This window comes from Panthera onca, chromosome A2, assembly GCF_046562875.1.
Source record: "Panthera onca isolate mPanOnc1 chromosome A2, mPanOnc1 haplotype 2, whole genome shotgun sequence".
Classification (NCBI taxonomy): domain Eukaryota; kingdom Metazoa; phylum Chordata; class Mammalia; order Carnivora; family Felidae; genus Panthera; species Panthera onca.
The window spans coordinates 84,995,542-85,017,747 of NC_138340.1; the positions used below are offsets into that span (position 1 = coordinate 84,995,542).

Consider the following 22,206-nt stretch of genomic DNA (forward strand, 5'->3'; position numbering starts at 1 on the left):
CCAGATAGACTTAACAGATATATATGGAACATTCCATCCAAAAGCAACCTAACACACATTCTTCTCAAGTGCACACAGAACATTCTCCAGAATAAATATATGTTAGGCCACAAAACAAATCGTCATAAATTTAAGAAGACTGAAATTATATCAAGCATCTTTTCTAACCACAGTGGTATAAAATTAGAAGTCAATTACGAGTAAAAACGGAGATGTGGCGGGGGGGGGGGCAAACACCAGACATGACACCCTCCAGGAGTCTCATGGTTCCTGTAGCAGGGCTCCTGCTGTTGTTTTGTGGGGTTCCCTGGACCCATGTGCAGTAGAGTGACATGCCCAACATCATGGCAAGAACAGGAGAGAGTTGCTGGAAGGAGAATGGATGATAGAATTTTATGCTCCATGGTGTCTTTCTTGTCAGAATCTACAACCAGAATGGAGAAGTTTTGCTTAATGGGGAGAACATCTTGAGGTTAATGTTGCAAAAGGGGATGTCATAGAGCAGCCAGGACTGAGTGGATGGTTTATCATAACTGCCCTTCCTTCCATCTACTATTGTTAAGATGGTGAATTTAGGTGCTATCAGGGCTCAAGGAATAAGAAGGACTTCATAAACTATAAAGGAGAAAGAGTGGAAAACTACTGAACCCATTTCATCATGGTTTGGCCCAGATTCTGTTCTGATGAATAGTATGTCAGCACTCTTTCAGCTATCTTCATGGATCAGGACTTGCTGTAACTATTTTATTGAAGACCTTTGATTATGGGTTTGGGGATAATGTACAGTTTTTGCTTTTAGCAGCTCTGCTTTCAGGACTATCATTGGGACTCTGTATGATATTTGTGCTGCACTGCCTTCTTCCTTCAAAAAGATACAGATCAAGCCATACCCTTCCCCCCCAAAATAATTATTATCAGAATCTTCTCAACCTTTGAAAAAAGTAGAGTAACAAGAAGCTCATGAAAATGTTTCAGAAGAGGAAGCCGAAAGAAGGAACAAACAGACTTTCCACAGAATGCCACAGACAATGTCCTGTGGGTCCTTCCTTGTTCACAGATAAATCCTGGTTAATTGTTATGAATATTATAATATGATTTTGATAAAAACAAAAGACTGACCATTTGGTTTGAAGTGAACTGAGTCATGCTTGTACATTGCAGGGTTCAGTCTAGATTGTCTTAGACTGAACAAACTATCTTCAGAAAATAAAAAGTAGCACTACATAAAAAAATTTAAAATGGGATTTAAGAACAACAGTATGATGGTTTAAACAATTGTTCAATTTTTGAAAACTCTGGTGCCAAGCACTAAGATTCGATTATGTTTATTGAATAATTTGTTTCAAGTCTGAGTTGAAAAATTACATTTCTCAAGTATTGCATTATTGAGCTATTTAAAGAGATTGCTTTGGATAAAAAGATTTCTCATTTGATACAATTTTTCTCAGTTTCACTTTGTGGAAAAAAAAACGTATTTCCCATAAATGAGAACTTTGCCCAATTTCTCAAGAAATGTTTATTTCAGGAGCGCCTGGGTGGCTCAGTTGGTTAAGTGTCAGACTCCATCTCAGCTCAAGTCTTACTCTCAGGGTCATGAGTTCAAGTCCCTCACTGGGCTCCATGCTGGGTGTGAGGCCTACATTTAAAAAATGTGTATTTCAATGACAACTCTGGTCCTTTTAGAGGTATAGCTCAAAATTTCCTCATTTTTTTTAGATTATGCAACTAATAAAAAAACTATCTTGCTTTAATTACAGTGCTCTAAACATGATAATACAGGGTATGTTGCTGATTTGGGAAGATTTTATATAAGTCCATGGTGTTGTCTTGATTCCTATAAAGGTCAGTTGCCTTTTTTGTTCCCCTCTGTTCAGTGTATGATTTGTATTTTTCCTACTTACCAAGGGTTACGGTTTTCATTTTCCAAATTGGACACTTTTCTGGAAATATTTTTCATGCTTTAATAAATAGTCCTTTTTTGTTGTTTCAAACCAAAGTATACTGAGGGACCCTTAAAATTGAAGAGCTATCTACTGATAATTTAAAATTTGGGTCACTCATTTCAGATTTTATATAATGATTGTTGAACCTCTACTTGATTTTTTTTTTTTTTGATATGAAGGTGAACATTACTGATTCTCATTTGATGTAGTGTAAAACCTTTGATACTTTTACATTTTGAAAATTCACAGAAGCTTGGGGCGCCTGGGTGGCTCAGTCGGTTAAGTGGCCGACTTCGGCCCAGGTCATGATCTCGCGGTCCGTGAGTTCGAGCCCCGCGTCGGGCTCTGTGCTGACAGCTCAGACCCTGGAGCCTGTTTCAGATTCTGTGTCTCCCTCTCTCTGACCCTCCCCCATTCATGCTTTGTCTCTCTCTGTCTCAAAAATAAATAAACGTTAAAAAAAATTTTTTAAGAAAATTCACAGAAGCTTAATTTCATATAAATGAAAGCATTCTACTCAGGAAGAAGAAAAAAAAAACAAGTAAAAACTGGAAAATTCATACATATATGCAGACCAAACAACATGCTTCTGAAAAGTCAATGTGTCAATGAAGAAATCAAGAAAAAAAAATACGTGAGACAAATTAAAATGGAAATAAAACATACCAAAACTTATGGGGTGCATCAAAAAAAGTTTTAAATGGGAAGTTCACATCAAGAAACAAAAAATATCACTAATAAACAACCTAACATTACAAGTCAAGGAAGTAGAAAAAGAAAAAGAAAGCCCAAATTTAGTAGAAGAAAGAGAAAGAATGGTAAAGGTCAGGGACTTAAGGATGGTTAACATCCACAAATCAATCCATGTGAAACACTAAATTAATAAAATGAAGGATAAATATCATAAGATCATCTCAATGGATACAGAAAAAGCATATGACAAAATTCAACACCCATTTATGATCTAAACTTTCAAAAAGTGGATATAAAAGAAATGTACCTCAATCTAATAAAGGTCATATGAAAAGCTCACATCTAAAATCAGACTTCGGGCGCCTGGGTGGCTCAGTCGGTTGAGCAGCCGACTTCGGCTCAGGTCACGATCTCGCGGTCCGTGAGTTCGAGACCCACGTCCGGCTCTGTGCTGACACCTCGGAGCCTGGAGCCTGTCTCGGATTCTGTGTCTCCCTCTCTCTCTCTGACCCTCCCCCGTTCATGCTCTCTCTCTGTCTCAAAAATAAATAAACGTTAAAAAAAATTTAAAAAAAATAAAATAAAAAAAAATAAAATCAGACTTAATGTTGAAAAGCTGAAAGTGTTTCCTCTAAGAGGAGGAATAAGACAAAAATGTCCACTCTCACCACTTATATTGAACATAGTATTGGAAGTCCTAGACAGATCAATTAGGCAAGAACACTATTTCCAGATGACATGATATTACATAAAGAAAAACAGTTTGGGGGTCCACCAAAAAAACTGTTAAAATAATCAATAAATTCAGTAAAGTTGCAGGATACAAAATCAATATACAGAAATCTGTTGTATTTCTATACACCAATAACAAACTAGCAGAAAGAGAAATTAAGAAAATAATCACATTTACAACTGCATTAAAATGATAAAATACTTAGGAATAAATTTAACCAAAGAGGTGAAAGAACTATACACTGAAAATGAAGACATTCATGAAAGAAAATAAAGGAGACACAAATAAATGGAAAACAATTCCACGCTCATGGATTGGAAGAATTAATACTGTTAAAATGTCCACAGTACCCAAAGCAATCTACAGATTCACTGCATCCCTATCAAAATCCCAATGGCATTTTTTCACAGAAATAAAGCAAACGATCCTAAAATTTGTGTGGAACTGCAAAAGATCCTTAATAGCCAAAGCAATTTTGAGAAACAAGAACAAAGCTGGAGGCATCATGGCTCCTAATTTAAAACTATATTAAAAGCTATCATAATCAAAACAGTATGGTACTAGTGTAAAAACAAACACACATATCAATGGAACAGAATAGATAGCCCAGAAATAGACCTGCATGTATATGGCCAATTAATTTATGGCAAAGGAGGCAAGAATATACAGGGGGGAAAGGACAGTCTCTTCAATAAACTATGCTGGAAAAACCGGACAGCTTCATGCAAAAGAATGAAACTGAATCACTATCTCACGCCATACTTAAAAATTAACTCAAAATAGTATGAAAACTTGAACATAATACCTGAAACCATAAAACTACTCGAAGAAAACAGAGGTGGTAAGCTCCCTGACATTGCTCTTGGAGATATGTTTTTGAATCTGACTCTGAACATAATGGTAGCAAAAGCAAAAATAAACAAATGAGATTATATCAAACTAAAAAGCTTGTGCACAGCGAAAGAAAAATCAACAAAATAAAAAGGCAACCTACTCCCATATACCCAATATATATGATTTGATATAATACGGTGTGATATATACTAACAAATAAATGTTTAATAGCCAAGATATATTACACTAAAATACAGCTGAATATCAACAACAACAACAAAAAATGACTATTACAAGAAAGATCAGAAATAACAAGTGTTGGAGAGAATGTGAAGAAAAGGGAACACTTGTGTCCTGTTTTGGGAATGTAAATTTGGGAATTTAAAGCTATAGTGGAAAACAGTATAAAGACTCTTTGAAACTAAAAATAGAACTTTGATATGATACAGCAATTTCATGTCTGGGTATTTGTCCAAAGAAAATAAAAACACCAATTTGAAACAATACATACACCTGTATGTTCACTGTGGAATTATTCATAATAATTCATAATAGATAAGATATGAAAATAAGTATCCATTGATGGATAAATAAAGAAGATATAGTATATACACAATGGAATATATTGTCGGGTGGTTGCCAGAGGGGATGGAGTTTGGGGGAGGTGAAATTGAAGAAAATGATCAAGAGGTATAAACTTGCAGCCATGAAAGAAATAATCATGAGTATATAATGTACAATATGGTGACTATAGTCAATATTATTTTGCATAATATGTAACTTTATACAGTAACAGGGAAAAATTAAACTTATTGGAGTGCTCATTTACAATGTGTACAAATATCAAATCATTGTATTGTAGCTCTGGCAATAATATAATGTTGTATGTCTATTATACCTCAAACAAACAAATAAATGCTAGATGTGGACACTGACTAATCCACAAGGCAGTAAATCAACTTAACTACATCATCTGTTTCTAGTTTTATTAATGTATTTTTCTATGAAATAAATCCATTTGTCATTTTTTATTCATCTTTGGTTGGGAATGACTGGCCATTTGGTACAAAATATTACAAGGAGGAAATCAACGATAAAAGATTTGGGAGAAACTGCTGAGCAGCGAATGGGGAAGAAAGGTCTTGAATTCAAAAAGGTTTTCTAGATTGTTAAAAATCCCATGAGTAATTGAAAGTTATGGCATTTTCTTTTTGATTCATCATTTTATTCTAGTTGACATATATGCATTTCCATTAGGTCCTTAGCCCATCAGTATGCCTTGTGTTTTCTGAATGACAGACTCAGAGCACAGAATCGAAATGCTGTGTTATACATGACATTCAATATCCGATCCATTCCTAATTTTTTATCTATAAAGAAGTGCTGCTGTAACTACAAAAATCAGATCCAGATTATTCTATCAAAGGCTGATTATTTCCGGAAGATATAATTGTTTTTATAGTCTAGCACTTAGAATATATAATATATTGTATTATCATAGTTATATTTCATATTGATTCTGTGATATATGAGGGAGGTAAAAGGAAGGGTTGTATCTGCCAGAAGAGCCAAGTAATTACTCTTGGTAACTCAGTTTTTTAGCAAGAATGAAGAAAAATATTACAGGAACCAGTTTTTGATTAGGAATTTATCTACAATAAAGATATAGGCAGCATGACTTTTTAAGCCTTGGCTATTGACTCAAAGACAAGTTTTGAAATGCGTAGTTTACTGCTAAACTCCAACCGCTATGCTTTTCTTTCCACTTATTCATCAATCTCATGAATTCTGAGATTATGAGACTAGAATTTCTTTAAAAATAAAGAACTTGAACAATTCTCTTGTGGCACATGCACACACAGCTCCTGTGCCGGTTGAACTATGCTGTTGAGTGGCTTCGTCTTCAATAGCAGTGACGGACAAGTTCCTCTTTACTGACCCCACTGCCATCTGTCATCCTGAATTCCACCTACAGTGCATTGTATGAGCTACACTGAACAGGTTTCACCCTGGTCAAGGTCACTGCCCAGCCAATCAGAACTGATGGGGTCACTGCAAATATCCAAATTACTTCCAAATGGAGGTGCTGACAGACACTGTTAATGAGGACTGTTCTGTCAGACTTGTTGATGACCTTTGACAACATTGCTCTTCCAGACTGTCAAGATTAGTCTAGTTTTTCTCTCTCTGACATTTAGGTGGTATCTGATACTTAAATGCACATTTGAGGGTAATCTGAATACAGTGTCCAAAGATGAATTTGCAGAAGTGACAAAATTGATAGCATCATTATCCATCCATTAGTTAAGAAAATATTTTAGTTGCTTATCTCAAGAAAGATCTAAGCCTGTACTTCTGAGTAACCATATGGGAGAAGCAGATGTTAAATGAGTAAATCTATATATTTGTAAGTATAGCTCAATGATGACAGCAAGGCAAATAATCCTACTTCTAAACAATATCATGAACCTCCTTTTCCACTTGTGGGTGTCCTGTGGTGGCTAATGAGGTGCAGAATATGGAAGAGAATACCTCATTCAAAACTGTTCTTTGCCATTGTAAAATAATGACATCTGCATATACTGGTGTAACAGAATTATCAGGTATATTATCAAACACACTCTTCAGATCATACCCTTGCCCTTAACATTAGAGAACATTTTGTAACATTTCCTGCTATCCTCTGTGATAACAGCCAGGTCACAACAGTCTCAAGAAGCCTTTTAAAATGATGAGGTATAATGGGGCGCCTGGGTGGCTCAGTCGGTTAAGCGGCCAACTTCAGCTCAGGTCATGATCTCACGGTCCGTGAGTTCGAGCCCCCCGTCGGGCTCTGTGCTGACAGCTCAGAGCCTGGAGCCTGTTTCAGATTCTGTGGCTCCCTCTCTCTGATCCTCCCCCGTTCATGCTCTGTCTCTCTCTGTCTCAAAAATAAATGTTAAAAAAAAAATTAAAATGATGAGGTATTAAGAGTGTGTGTGTGTCTACAGTTCAGTAAGATACCCAGCTTAGAAAAGATTAATATATACTTTTTTTTCTTTAATTTTAAAATTATTTTACTGGAGCACCTGGGTGGCTCAGTCGGTTAAGTATCCAACTCTTGATTTCGACTCAGGTCATGATCTCACTGTTTGTGAGACTGAGCCCATGTTGGGCTCAGGGCTGACAAGGTGGAGCCTGCTTGGGATCCTCTCTCTCCCACTCTCTCTGCCCTTCCCCATGCCTCCCTCCATCCTCTCTCTCTCCTAAATTAAACATTTAAAAATAATTTAAAATAAAATTATTTTACCCAGCAGCCTTCTATATATATTCCATACATTCAGTTATCTGACTTACAGTAAAACCACTTTTGTTTTCAACATTTCTTCTTCCCAATCACTGATTCTTTGTTTAGTGGTCTATAAACTTAAATTATCTGAAGTAAAATTCTTATACAACTCTACTTCCTTAGTTCCCACTGCAAGTTCCATGACCTCTCTGTTCTCTGCTTCCTCGTCTAGACCAAACTGTTAATAAACAGACCTCACTACCTGTTGCCTCACTCAGGTTGCTGTTGCTCACCTTTCTTCCAAAACCTGAAATCTGGAAGGCTGCTTCACAACTGTTTTACGACTTTAGATGAAATTACTTTAATCTTAGAAATTTCCTTAGAGTACCTATAATTCAGGAAATACTGTCTGTGCTTCTTAATAATCGCAGGTGATCATGATTGTTTCTAGTAGTGTGCAAAGAAAAGGAACGTTTTTTCTGTGAAGAATGGGAAGAAAGGAGAAATAAATGAATTCTTTTCTCCCTCCAAAATCTACCTTCATCCTCTCAACCATCAATTATAAAAGTAAAATAGAGTCTTGCCAGTCAAAATATGGCCTGCAGACCAGCAGCATGGGCATTTTCTGCAAGCTTTTTAGAAATACACAATCTCCAGGGCACCTGGGTGGCTCAGCCAGTTGAGCGTCCGACTCATGATTTCAGCACAGGTCATGATTTCAGGGTTGGGGAGATCAAGCCCCGCTTCGGGCTCCACGCTGGTGGGGTGGAGCCTACTTAGGACTCTCTCTCCCACCTTCACTGCCTATCCCTTACTCACGCACTTGCTCTAAATAAATAAATATTTAAAAAAAAAGAAAAAAGAATACAGAATTTCCATATCCATCCTAGGCTTACTGAATGAAAATCTCCTTTTTAACAAGGTTTGGAGGTGATTTATATACACGTTAAATCTTGAGAAGCACTGGAATAGAGGAGATAGAATGATGGGGGACATGGGGAAAAGAAGGTCGCTTGCAAGGGGGGTAAGATGATGTTGGGTTAGGTCAGAGGTATATCCATCAATTGTCAGGCCATAGTATGCTGGCTTGTCTACAAAAGAGAGGCGAAGCAGAGGACAAACTTGGGTTTTTTAATGATTTTTTTTTTTGGATCATTTTTCTATCCCCTATACCTGTGGTTGGTTGTCTGACTCCCAGCGCCAGTTTAAAAACAAAAACAAAAACAATGATGCTGACAAGATAATGATCAACTACTGCTGAGAAAATTGGATAAAATTGTCATTGTGACCCTGAGGGTAAAGCTCTTCATTTATTCACCAAGCAGAAAATGTGGATTAAGGAAAAACATATTCTTGTTTCATTTTGGCCCTGCTTTACACCAAGGCCATGTGTAGCTGAGCAAAGCCAAATGAGACTGACCAAAAAAATCTGGTCTAGTTAGTGCAGTTGAACAGCAGCCAGGCAATAAATTGGAATCTCAGGAACTCAGGCTCTCACTTATTTTATGCTGGCAGCCAAAAGAATAATTTTTTGGTTTTGTGTTCACTTTTCTGCACTATTTAACCATACCTCTATGTCACTTATGTATATAGGGAAAGCAATGCATCGAGAAATAGAACTGGCCAAATTATAAAATGTGTTGACTTCTTTATGGGTCTCAATTTTGTAATCTGTATAATGGTTCTGTAAGAGCTCTTATAAGAGCCCTGGCTTTCTCACCTGTCCTCACACTTTTCACTGCAGAGTATTCTGAGTTGTAAGAGCCTTTTAACTAAAAACACTTTGTTCTTCATCTCTAGCTGTTTCAGTGTGTCCTGACAATGTGTATCCATTGCCCTAGATTTTTTGGATTCTTAAGCCCTATGTTTGCTAAATTCGTCAGAAAGTTTTTCCCAACTAAAGTGTGCCTATTGTGAATAATTCTACACATGGGTGGTGTTTTAACCTGATCTTATCACTGATTTTTCTTGTGATAAAAGTGATGTTCTGAGACATTAGAGTTGTTTTTGGCATAATTGGAAGTTATGAAAAATTCTGATATGATGCAATCATATTATCTGCAGAGACAAATGTCTATTAAAAAGATGACAAAGTTACAAGTTCTCATTTATAGAAATTAATATTTCTATCAAAACTTATCTCCTGGGGTGCCTGGGTGGCTCAATCAGTTAAGCATCCGACTCTTGATTTAGGCTCAGGGTCATGATCTCACGGTTTGTGAGTTCAAGCCCCGCACTGGGGTCTGGTGCTGACACTTCAGAGCCTGCTTGGGATTTTTCTCTCTTTCCCTCACTCTCTATTGCTTCCTTGCTTGTGTTCTCTCTTTCTCCCTCAAAATAAGTAAATAAAACTAAAAAAAAGTCTTATCCCCACATTAAAAATCACTTGGGTCTCATTGGACACCTATGGGCAACTAATCATAATGTAATAAGGGCATCATAGTTTAGAATATTCTACTTACTAACTCTCTGATTAACGTTAAATTTCTTAATATGATTATGCTTTGGTTTCATCATCTGTAGAAAGGTAAATAATAAGAGTATGTAGTTCCTAGGTGTGAAAATGATAATTAAGCAAGATAATGCACATATGCAACAATGCCTGGTAATTAGAAATAGCATTCATTAATGTGAGCTATATTGTCTTCATCATCATCATCATTATTAATTCTTTTATAAAAACCTAAAGCACAAAGTTGGCAATATTCCAATCCATTAGTAATTATTCAATTAACCCAAATGTAAGTATCACAGGCATTCTCTGCTTTCACACATATGTGTAATTAAAACCTAGTGCTCGGTGTGCCCACTGAGTTACTGAGAACACATAAGTGCTCATTATTCTTCCACCACTTTAACTTTAGTTCCTCCGTCTCACTTTGATTTCCTTAGAGGAACAGCCAGGACATTCATCCATCCATCATGGTAAACATTTCCCTGTTATTTCTCCCTTCTTAAGTATATCCTTCTCAAAAATGAATAGCAGATCACATTTATTTCATTATGTACGCCATTTGCTTGCACATACATCGAACTTAATCTTTGCTCTTCATAACGTCAACTCTCAGAATCAACCAGTGGATCTTCTTTTGTGTATTTATTAGACATTTCCCACCTCTAAACCCACAGCAATATCCTTCTTCCTCATTAACCTATATAAATTTAATACTGCACAGGCCATTGTAAGACCCTCTGAACATGAAACCTTTCCTGATTACTACAGTGATGTCCTCACTCTCTCAACTGTTACTACCTTGGAGGTACAGGACAAAAAGTAAGTGTGGTTTTCCATCCTAGCTCAGCAACTTGTGAGCTGTGGAAGGCCTGAGCTTAATTTTCCATCTATAAAATTCATATCGCAATGCCTACCAGATAGGTACTGTGGTGGGAGACAGATAAGCCTATTTCAATAGGACTCATGTAGTGAATAGAACACTAATAGAGCAAAGCACATATTTTATTCATGTTCTCTTGTTGCCCTTGTAATAGACAGTTATTTAAGTGTCATCTTCTATGAACAAATATTTTATATTCGTTTTCACTTTCTCTTGGAGAATTGCGATGGTCTTATTCATTTCCTATATGGAAGTACATGGTAGATTGTTACTTGTTTGTTGATAAGTGTTAGTGTTCTAGTTACCATAATGAAAAGTTTATGAACTTTCAAACTAACAACTGTTCATGCTCTGAAATCTGTATCACAGTATATAGTATTAATGATTTCCTGTTCATTAGATATTAGAGTTTAAAAGGATTTACTATATACTATTAAAAAGGGAAGGCCCCATATTTTTAGTAAGCACCTATTATATGGTCGACAATGCCCTAGACACTAGGAATAAAATAGCTGTCAAGACACAAAAATAAGAGGTTAAATGTAATAAACAGGGTGAATATTATAATAGTATGAACAAGTCTTGTGGGAACAGCAAGAAAGGATAAACTAACCTGGGGAAGTAGAAGGCTTCACAAAGCTATCCTTTTCTTCTAAATGACAGGATTTCAAGGAAGCCTGAAAAAAATACTTTTATGATTTCTCCTAATGAATTGAAGAAAAACCGGTGCTAATAATCTCAGAACACATTAAGCATTCCCCTTGCTGTTTTCTGGCTATAAATATTTTTTTCTTGACCTTAAGCTAATGGTTTTGGTAGTGGTGGGTGGTGCAGGGTAATGCTCTTTAAGGAGAGGTAAAGAAGTGAATCGGTCTTTTATTCCTTCTCCTATTCCTCAAATTTATCTTCCATAAATATTTTTATTCACAAGTGTCCATAATTATTCTGTTGCTAAGAAGAAACCTGGGTTTAACTCGATTTTCAAAACCTCAATGCCAGCTTCTGATGAAACTATCTCAAGGCATTCAGTACAGAGACCATCTTTCTAGAAACACTTTGTTTCCCTTTTTCACAGGACAGAGGAAAGCAGTAATCTAGGGTGTGGGAGTCTACTGTGAGGAGTAGGAATAGTCAGGGAATCACTGTTTCAGTGCTGACCCCAGTGACCTAATTAAAGATATGAGTTCCTACATAAACTGCATGGCCATTTCACCCTTCTAAAAAATGATATTTCACCACATGCTCCACTCCCTAAGCTGTCCCCATTGACGTAGACAGCTTATTTCTAAATGCAAGATGAAAGTGCATCATTCCACAGTAAATAAAATCAGGATTAAGTAACGGGGCCATTAAAACAGCTGGCCTTTGCAAATATTTGGTCTCTTAATCATGTTGCATCGTATCTTCAGGAAGGTTATTTATTGTGGACTCTTATCCATAATGGCCGTTTGCATCCTCAGTTATTTACAGTCACTGTCCACGTGAGCCTAGCCTGTCTTAAAGCATCCACACAACATTGTCTTTAACGACCCTTAGATTTTTATCCATGACTGTTTTGTTTCCCAATATTGAAACCAAAGCCATTTGCTTCTCTGGACATTACTAGGTAATAAATCCCTGATTCTGACAGTTTATGCATATTCTAGCTTCAGGACCACTGTTAGGGCTTTCTTCAAGCTACCTCTTGACCTCTGTTGGTGTTCCTTTTGCCCTTCTAGGGCACACCGAGCCAGCAATTCTTCCTCAACCACAGGGGATAAATACTGTCTCATATCAACCCTTACTTCCCTGTTTCAAAACTACACTCCAGGAGGGATCTACTACTAGTTGTTTGTACCTCCATGTGAATGAGAGTCAATACTTAAATCTATCAGAGTTATGTGCTTTCAAAAATGTCTTGGACTCCTAGTTGGTCTTTCTGTTTTCTTTGTTTGCATTATTGCTCTCAAAGTCCTTTGAAATACAGCTAGAAATATTTTGTATTGAATGTAAATCAGTCATCTGACATCACTGGCCTCCAGTAGCTTTTGTAAGCCTTAGAGTCATGTCTAAATTTCTCACCCTCGTCATCAGGACACAGTGACTTGGTTTCTCTACCTTTTGGATCTCATTTCACATGTGGATTTTCCTCTTTTACTTAGATTCAGCCACACAGGTCTTCTTTTCTTTCCCTCAAATCCAGCAAAATTTTCTTCAGTTTAGAGTCTTGTCCTGGCTTGATTCTCTGTCTGGAATGCTCTTTCCCCCCTGATCTTTCCACGACTCCTTTACCTTTATTTAATTTTCTTCATAGCACTAATCTCAACTTAAGCTATTACATAATTATTTGCTTGTTTCTTGTCTTTCTCTCTAGAAAGTAGATTTCACAAAAGGAGAGATAGTGATATATTCCCTGCCATAACCTTAATACCTAAAATACTGCCTGGCGCATACTAAGTGCGCAATAAATAATTGTTGAGAGAATTAATAAATGGTATTTCCAGTATCAGAGGCATAGTAATAAAACTGCCAATATTTATTTGATATTCACTTTACATTATGTAAATTCCAAGTACGTTACATGAATTATCTCAACCTTGATAGTCCCATGAGACTGTTGTTACCATGATAACCTCAGACCTGCAAAACAAGGCAATAGTAAGCTAGAAAGTCAAATCTAGGTATTCAGACTCTATGGTTTGAGTAAGAGGTTACCTAGAGACCTATAAATCATATTACTGTATATTAATATTTTTCTCATGGATATTCCTTAGTGAAACTCTGGATAATGAAATATGGAATATGCTTAAAGCCTAGAGCTAGAGTCTTTGCATTTTATGCTTTTGGGCCTTTGGAAAGTTTTTTCACTCAGGGCAAGTATGTAAATGCATAAGACTCTCAGTTTTGTCATTTGCAAAACATATTAATACCATCTACTTCCTTCCTGTGAAAGAAGCAGATAGTTAGATATAGTGCATACCTTTGTATACCAATGTTCACAGAAAATGCTCAATAGATGGCTGTTTTTAAGAGGATAATAATGGTAGTTCTGATGGTGCCGTAACAGTTGATGCTATGAGTGGCCTAGCACAGTTTTCTCTCCCACTGTGAATTCAGACAAGATTTACTATGCCTGGAGGGTTGCCAGGGTAGAATTGACAGGAGGCTGTAAAAAGGGGATAGCAAGGAGTCTTATGAAAAAGGTCAAGTTTGTAACACTGTAGATGACAGCTAACATCCAGGATGAATAAATCTAAGCTCCAGGAAAGCCGGCTTCTCACAGTAAATCCAAGGTTACCAGGTAAATGGTGAAGGAATTCAACTTGAGGAAGGAATGGGTCAAGAGCCTTTTCCTGATTTGGAAAAATAAAAGTTTAGGGTTAAAAATGAAGATCGACAAGGGGCATAAGTTAATAATGATTGTCAGATTGCCTGCTGGACAGGGCAGGGGAGCAGGGATAATGGAAATTAGAGCAATAGTAAAGATAAACTGTCACTGGAAATTTTGAATGAAACAGAGGGTTTTTATAACAGCATGTAAGAAGAGCATTAACTGAACTAATAATATCCTAATCATGCGGCAGGACTGTTGTAAACACTACACACACACACACACACATATAAACACACACATATATATACATGTATACATATATATATATGTATATGTATATAACATGTATATATATACATAATATGTACATGCATATGTATGTATATACATAATATGTATATATATAATATGTGTGTGTGTATATATATATATATATATATATATATATATAACAACCCTATGAGGTAAGTAATATTATTTTCCTCATTTTTTCAGATAAGGAGCACAAGAGATACAGAGAGGTTAAGTAACTTTCCCAAGGCCACTCAGTAAGCAAGCAGCTTCTGGAAGTCTGTATTACAAAGTATTATTCTGGAAAAACCATGGAGATGGCCCCACTGAAGCAGAAAATCCATCAAAGGCAGGGCTCTAAGTATTGGGACAAGTATTGAGAAGAATGATGGTTTCAAAAAATTTGTTTAAATAAGACTGTAAGAGAACATAATCAAATTGTTAGCTTATTAATTAAAATGAATTTTGACCCTAAAATAACAAAACAAATTAATAAACCAAACAGGAAAAACAAAAAACAAAAAAGGAGAATCAGATCTATAAATATAAAGAACAAACTGATGGTTCCAGGGGGGAGGTGGTGAGGGCAACAGGCAAAATGGGTGCAGGGGAGTGGGAGAGTTAGGTTTCCAGTTGTGGAATAAGTAAGTCACTGGAATGAAGGGCACAGCATAGGGAATACAGTCAATGGTATTGTAAGAGCATTGTATACTGACAGATGGAAGCCATACATGTTGTGAGTATAATGTACATAGAACTTGCATCACTATGTTGTACACCTGAAACTAATGTAATGTCGTGCATCAGCTATACTCGAATTACAAATAAACAGATTCTGACAATAATGATGTGAGACATTCTTCAAAAGATATCTAAATATTTGAATAGCAGCACTATAATGAAACTTCTTCTAGCTCCATTAAATTATGTAAGTACAATTTGTTCAGGCTGTCATATCTAAAAACAAAACTTAGGAGTAAGATTTTGGTTAAACCTTGTTTCATTCCCTCAAGTAAGATTTGTACACAGGTACCTTAACTAATGAAAAAAAAAAAAAAAAAGAAGAAGAAGAATTTCCATTCCATTTATATCACTACATGTGTTTTCATTTAAGATTTTACTTTTTATGTTTAGTGACTCAGAATTTTGAATTTATTTGTGGTCTTTGGCCAAATTATAGCAATTTATAATTTTAACTTAATCTAAAAATATTAACATTTAGAGCCTTATGGCCACGGGATATTTTAAAATGGGAATTAAACAAATATACATATTTTGTTGCAAAACTGTTTAAGAGAGTAATCCAAGTCTTTAAGATATAAAGCTTATACAGGATAAAATTTTGTAGGGCAAGAATAGATATATGGATAAGGAAAAATAGGAATAATATATAATTTCTGACTGTTAAAAGAGAACTTGTTCTTTATTATTTAAAAATATTATGGTGGGCGCCAAATTCTTGTATTTTAATTCCACTGCTATCATTTTAGAAAGCAATAATAGTAATTATTATAGGAACTATAACATATATAACAATAGAATATAATAAAACAAGAGAATAAGAAGCGAGAGGAAGGTAAGTTGAATTATCCAGTTGCAAGATTCTTACAATGTTTTAAAAATAGCTATCATTTGAAAGTATATCATGAATACATAAAGAAAAATACTGTAATCATTAGATCATCAAAAAGAGCACAAAAATATAGCTAAATGACTTATGATGTTTTCACATATGGTTTTTCAACTCTGCCATCTTTAAAGGATTGTGAAAAAGCAAATCAGTCAGTACATAGAAACCACACTGTGATTTTTGAACTTTAATCTTTTCCTGAACTAGCAATATGTGGTATAATATTGTCTTGTGATCCTCACAGGCAGGGAACTGCAACTCCCAGTCAGCCACGTGATCATGACGATAAACAAACCACACACCTGCAGTCATTCTGTATGCAGACAGCCATTCTGTTTTCAACTTTCAGTAAAGTTTTCAATAAGTTACACAAGATATTCAACACTTCATTATAAAACAGGCCTTGTGTTAGATGATTTTTCCTAGCCATAGGTTAAGGTATTTTGAACATGTTTAAGTTAGGCCAGGCTAAGCTATGATATTTGGTAGGTTAGGTATATTAAAAGCATTTTTGATTTAGGATATATTCAACTTACGATGGATTTATCAGGACATAGCCCCTTTGTAAGTCAAGAAAGATCTGTACCATGCTGTGATGATATAGCATTACACTAAGTAGACTTGGAAAAACTAGTACAAAAAAAAAAAAAAAAACTTTTAGAACGTTGAAAGGATCAAGTTCATTGAGAACAATAACAGTATTAAATGTGTATGCACTTTGAATGCTTCTATATACACTAGGGAAATATTGGTAGATATAAAAGGGAAATAAACAGACATAAGGCATAGTTGGAATTTAACAATATTCTTTCAGGAGTTGACAAAACAAACCCCAAAAAGTGAAAATAAAAATATAATTGATGTGAAAAACATTATTGACCAATATGATCTAGTTGACAATGAATAATACACCTAACAGACAGACGTGGAGCATTTATTAGCATAGACTATAGACTGGTTACAAAAGATGTCCTAATAAATATCGAAGGCTTGAAACCATTCCGTTTATATCATCTGACCACAATGGTATTTAATCAGAAATTAATAGATACTTGATAATAAGATATCTGAAAAAAGGTCCCTAAGCATTTGGAACTGTATCAACATACCTCTAGATAAACCATGGAGCAAAAACAAAAACAAATAGGGGTGCCTGGGTAGCTGAGTGGATTGAGCGTCTGACTTCAGCTCTGGTCATAATCTCATGGTTCGTGAGTTTGAGCCCTGCACTGGGCTCTGTGCATAGGGCCTGGAGCCTGCTTCGGATTTTGTGTCTCCTTCTCTTTCTGCTCCTCCCCTGCTCACACACTCATTCTCTCTCAAAAATAAAGATTAAAAAAAATTAAAAACAAAAACACCTGCTTTATTTTAAAATTTCATAATTATGCCATACCAGAAATTATATCTTTTGCAAGTACTTAAACAGAATAAAAAAAGGAGATGTTAACTTAGAAATGTGTTAGGGGCTACATAGCTTTTCAAAAATATCTTAGAGGGTACTTTAGTGCCAGGGTGTGAAAGCCACTGCTTAATCTCATGGGAGATATTTAATGAATAATTCTTGCCATCAGAGACTGTAACAATGAAAAGTAAAGGGTGGTGAGTACAATAGGGGTTTTGGGTCCTATATTTCTATCTTACTTCTGGGTTTGTGTCTTGAGGATGTATAAGATCTGGGAGGGGCCAAGAAAACACACACACACACACACACACACACACACACACACACACACACACACACTCCCCAGTAATTTTAGGTAAGAGGGGCTCTTGGCTTGTCTCCCAGAATGATGCAAAAATAGCAGAAATAATTATCTTTATTCTTCTAAGCATTTTTGGATGTAGTGGAAAGTTTACCTGCTCTGAAAGGACTTTGCACGGGCAACAAGGGACAACCCAGGGGATACCTCTGCACTGACAGCAAAGTTTAATTAAAAAAAATTATGTTGCCATGCATGCCAATATAGATAAATTACATCAAATACCAATTGAACTACCTTGATGCAATCTGAGATAAAAGAGGAACAAATGCCCAAGTATTTGAAATAGTTATGGTCTCCTAGTGGAAAAATAATAGCATGTACTTACTGGGTCTTCACTATGTGTCAGGCACTACAAGAATTCCATGTGTATTAACTTAATTCTCACCACTACTATATGTGATACTGTTATAATTCCAATCTTAGAGAAAGCAACAGTTCATCCAGGGGGATGCAATGTTCCCAGGTTATATCATTTATAAGTGAAGGAGCTGGATTAGAAACTTGGAGCAGAAATTGAGACTTATTTTGAAATAATAAATAAATAGAATACAGCTGTTTTGTGAATTTATGTGTGCATAATTCATGATATAACAAATATATACACATACATAAATAAAAACATCACTGGGACTTTACTGATTGTCCCAAGCTGATATGGCTTAACTAGCACTTCCTCAGGTTGTGTTTCCCACAGCTTCTTTTCTATTCAGGAGTCAAGTTGACTTCAACCATCATACCATGATTTACAAATGCCAAATCACATCAACTCAAAAGAAGATACTTTGAAGGTCCAGCTTCTCTGGAAAGCCATGATGTAGCAGAGAAAGAAAGAGTATTACAACCTCCCATATCTAACATGAAAGCACAAGTAAGTAAAAGAAAAAAGAAAACAGAAAGCTTCAACTCCTTTTTCCTATATAGAAATGTAGAAATAACATTTTGAAAGACAAAACAGGAAATTCCTTTTATGTCATTGTACCCCCTTCATGAGCCAAGGATCACATGTATATTGAAAAATATCCAGAGAGGGGTGCCTGGGTGGATCAGTCGGTTAAGCATCCGACTTTGGCTCAGGTCACGATCTCATGGTTTATGAGTTCGAGCCCCGCGTCAGGCTCTGTGCTGACAGCTGGGAGCCTGGAGCCTGCTTCAGATTCTGTGTCTCCCTCTCTCTCTGTCCCTCCCCTGCTCATTCTCTGTCTCTCTCTGTCTCAAAAATAAATAAAACATTTTTAAAAAATTAAAAAAAAGAAAAATATCCAGAGAAACAATAGTAATGGCTTTTAGTTTCATAAAAATTTTATCATATATCCATTCTGCCATGCAGAAATCATTGTTTTTGGAGTCATAAAATGCTTGAATGACATTTTTATATAAATAATTCAGAGAAACTCTTAAGGAATAGGCTTCACCATGCTTTTGTTCTTGGGTTTTGTTCTTTGTCAGAGGTAACCTGACATAGAATAAACAGTCTTAATGTGTTTGTTATAATGTCATTCTTTAATAGCATTTTATGTAAGTAACACTCGAGCATGGCAGCATAATAGCCCTGAGAAATACACAATTCAAACTGGGTTGAAGTATTATTTTATGAGGTGAATAGACAAACACATTAGTCACTAGACTGAGGATGGCATTTTCTTATCTTGAAGCTAGTTCTCCCAATTCTCAATATCTATGTGCTATGAAAGTAATATTGTTATGAAACTACAAAAAAACGAAATATATACATATATATATATATATATATATATATATATATATATATATATATCAGAAACCCCTTAGGAAAAACAATTTATTGACAATGGGATTCACTGAATGGCACACACATAGAATGTATAGCAAATGATTTGATTTTGCAGAGAGGCTGGTATTCTTGTGCAAAAGATGATGGATAAAAGGATGGTGGGTTAAAATCTAAAGGAAAAACAATAAAAATTCAGTCTCCCAAAGGTTTCTAATCATGCATAAGTTCAATGAAATTCTCAATGCCTCTAGGTAAATAAACATTTCTACTGAGTCTGATTATTTCCTTGTCTAGACTTAAGTGTTTTACAGGCTTAACTATGCTGTAATACAAAGGTGCAATGTTTTTCTTGACTTTAGCTACAAGAATAGGTATAGAAAAACATCATCTTTTTCTTTTTAATTTTTTTAAGTTTATTTTGAGAGAGAGAGAGAGAGGGAGGGAGGGAGTTGGGGAGGGGCAGAGATGGAGTGAGACAGAATCCCAAGCAGGCTTCATTCACACTGTCAGCACAAGGCTGGATACGGGGCTCTATCCAAAACCGTGAGATCATGACCTGAGCTGAAATCAAGAGTCAGATGCTCAACTGACTGAGCCACCCAGGCACCCCTACATCATCTTTTTCTTAAATACTTTTTCGCTTAGGTAGGAGGCATAAAGCCTCAAAAGCACATTTAAATGATACGAAATATATTACAATTATTTTAAACTAAGGTTAAGATGAATTAAAAGCAAAAGAGATTCTGAAAAATAATGATGCAATTAGGGAGTATTGTTGAATCATGAGGTTGGACTATTTGTTGAGATAATTTTTAATATTTTTGTTCACTTTTTCTCCACTTACGTTATTACAGAGTTACGGCCTAGAAATAGAAGAAATCTCTAATGCTTCTGTCTTTCAAATGCGTTAGCAGAATTATGAGTTAACTTGTGGCTACCTTCCCCTCAATTTTATAAAGGCTCATTTTACTTGGTAAGATGTTATCTAACCTGCTGACTGCAGGCTCCCCAACCTGGGTCACTGGCATGTAACTTAACAAAGAACATGATGAAGATTCCTTTCTGCTCTAACAATATGTCACTTTCTAAGCAAAGAAAACATTAAATATTATTGAACACTTAGTATATCATATGTTCTGTTCTAATACTTTACTGGTATGAACTTGGGCAGACAACTAAGGCAAAAAGAAATTCAGTAACTTTTCCAAGATAGTGAGCTTGGATTCAAATCCAGGCAGTCTGGCTCCAAACACCAAGCATTCCTAAATTATACATTTTCCCCCCACTGTTAGAAACAACATAATCTGCAAAGCTGATAGGTGTAAATGGATGAACAATGCCTTTTAAAGAGAAAACAAGTGGGAATTTTCTTGCATATATGTAAAATATAGAAATTTACACAGAAACTGACAATATTGGCTTCTTCTGGGGTTAGGACTTGAATAAATGAGGGAAAATGGTACAAGGAGAATTTTCCATGTATATTCGTCTGGAAGTTTTGAATTTTGAAATATCTAGATGCATTATTTTCACAAAAATGGATCAATAAGTAAAACTTAAAAAGAGAAAAACAAGTATAAGATTCAGTAGATTCTATCATGTCAACAAGCACTTGTAAGTTTCCAACATTAAAAAGAAAAGTTGAGAGAGGGGCCAAGATGGTGGAGCAGCATGGAATTTTTTTTTTTTTTTTTTTGCTTCCCTCGGCCCTGAAATGCAGCTAGAGCAACTCCAAACCATCTTGCACATCTAGAAAACTGGTTTGAGGATAAACACAACAATCTGCACAACTTGAACCACAGAACTTGGCAGGTAGGTACGAGGCACAGAGAGGTGAACTGGGGGAGAGAAGCTACCTAGAATAGGGAGGGAACTTATTGCTTGCAGAAAGAGGATGGAGAGGCGGGGGTGGGTGGGGAGTACAGGAAAAGCAATCTCTTCTCCCCGCTCCCCCTACCCATCCCATCCTGAAAGCAGCTGGAGAGAAAGAAAGACAAAGAGTAGACTGAACAAAAAAGAGAGAGAGAAAGGAACTGCAAGGGACTGGAAAAAAAGGGAGAAAGGAGAAAGGAGAGGGCTTAAATTCCATGAGTACACTATAAACAGGGGAGTGAAGAGCCTGAAACTCCACAGCTCAATACCTGGTGGTGCTCTGGTGGGAAGGGCAAAAGCCCAGGAGCAGACAGCAAGAGCAGAGGGATCTTCAGGCTGGAGGATGTCCGGTCCTGTGCAGAGAACAGCCACATTCGCTGGTGTTGGAAAAAAGACGTTAACAGTTCACTGAAGCCTGGTGCCAGGTGGGTGTTGTGATTTACCATAATCCCTGAACCACAGCTGCTACACGATTGCGCGAACTTTCTCTGGGGTGGGCTGGCACCCGGCCGCAGTCTCTGAGCATCTACAGCAACACAGTCCTGCCAACGTTCCAGGGGGTGGGCCGGCACCCAGCCATTACTCGAGAGACCTTTCACCAGAGGCTCTGAGCGGGTCAAAGCTGCAGGGTGCTCAGAAGGGAGGGGTTTGGAGACGCGGCCGCCTGACTGAGATAAAACTCGGGAGGCCCGTGCCGCCTGGCAGGCTGAACAACTTGGTCACAGTGTAGAAGCGGGGAGGAGACGGAAGCCAGAGACACAGGAGGGGTGGGCTTGATTGC

General features: G+C 36.4%; 1 pseudogene; it reads left to right on the forward strand.

Annotated features, from left to right (window-relative positions):
• Nucleotides 1-242: 242 nt before the first annotated feature.
• On the forward strand, nucleotides 243-22,155 carry LOC132676451 (thioredoxin-related transmembrane protein 1 pseudogene; annotated as a pseudogene).
• Nucleotides 22,156-22,206: the final 51 nt, after the last annotated feature.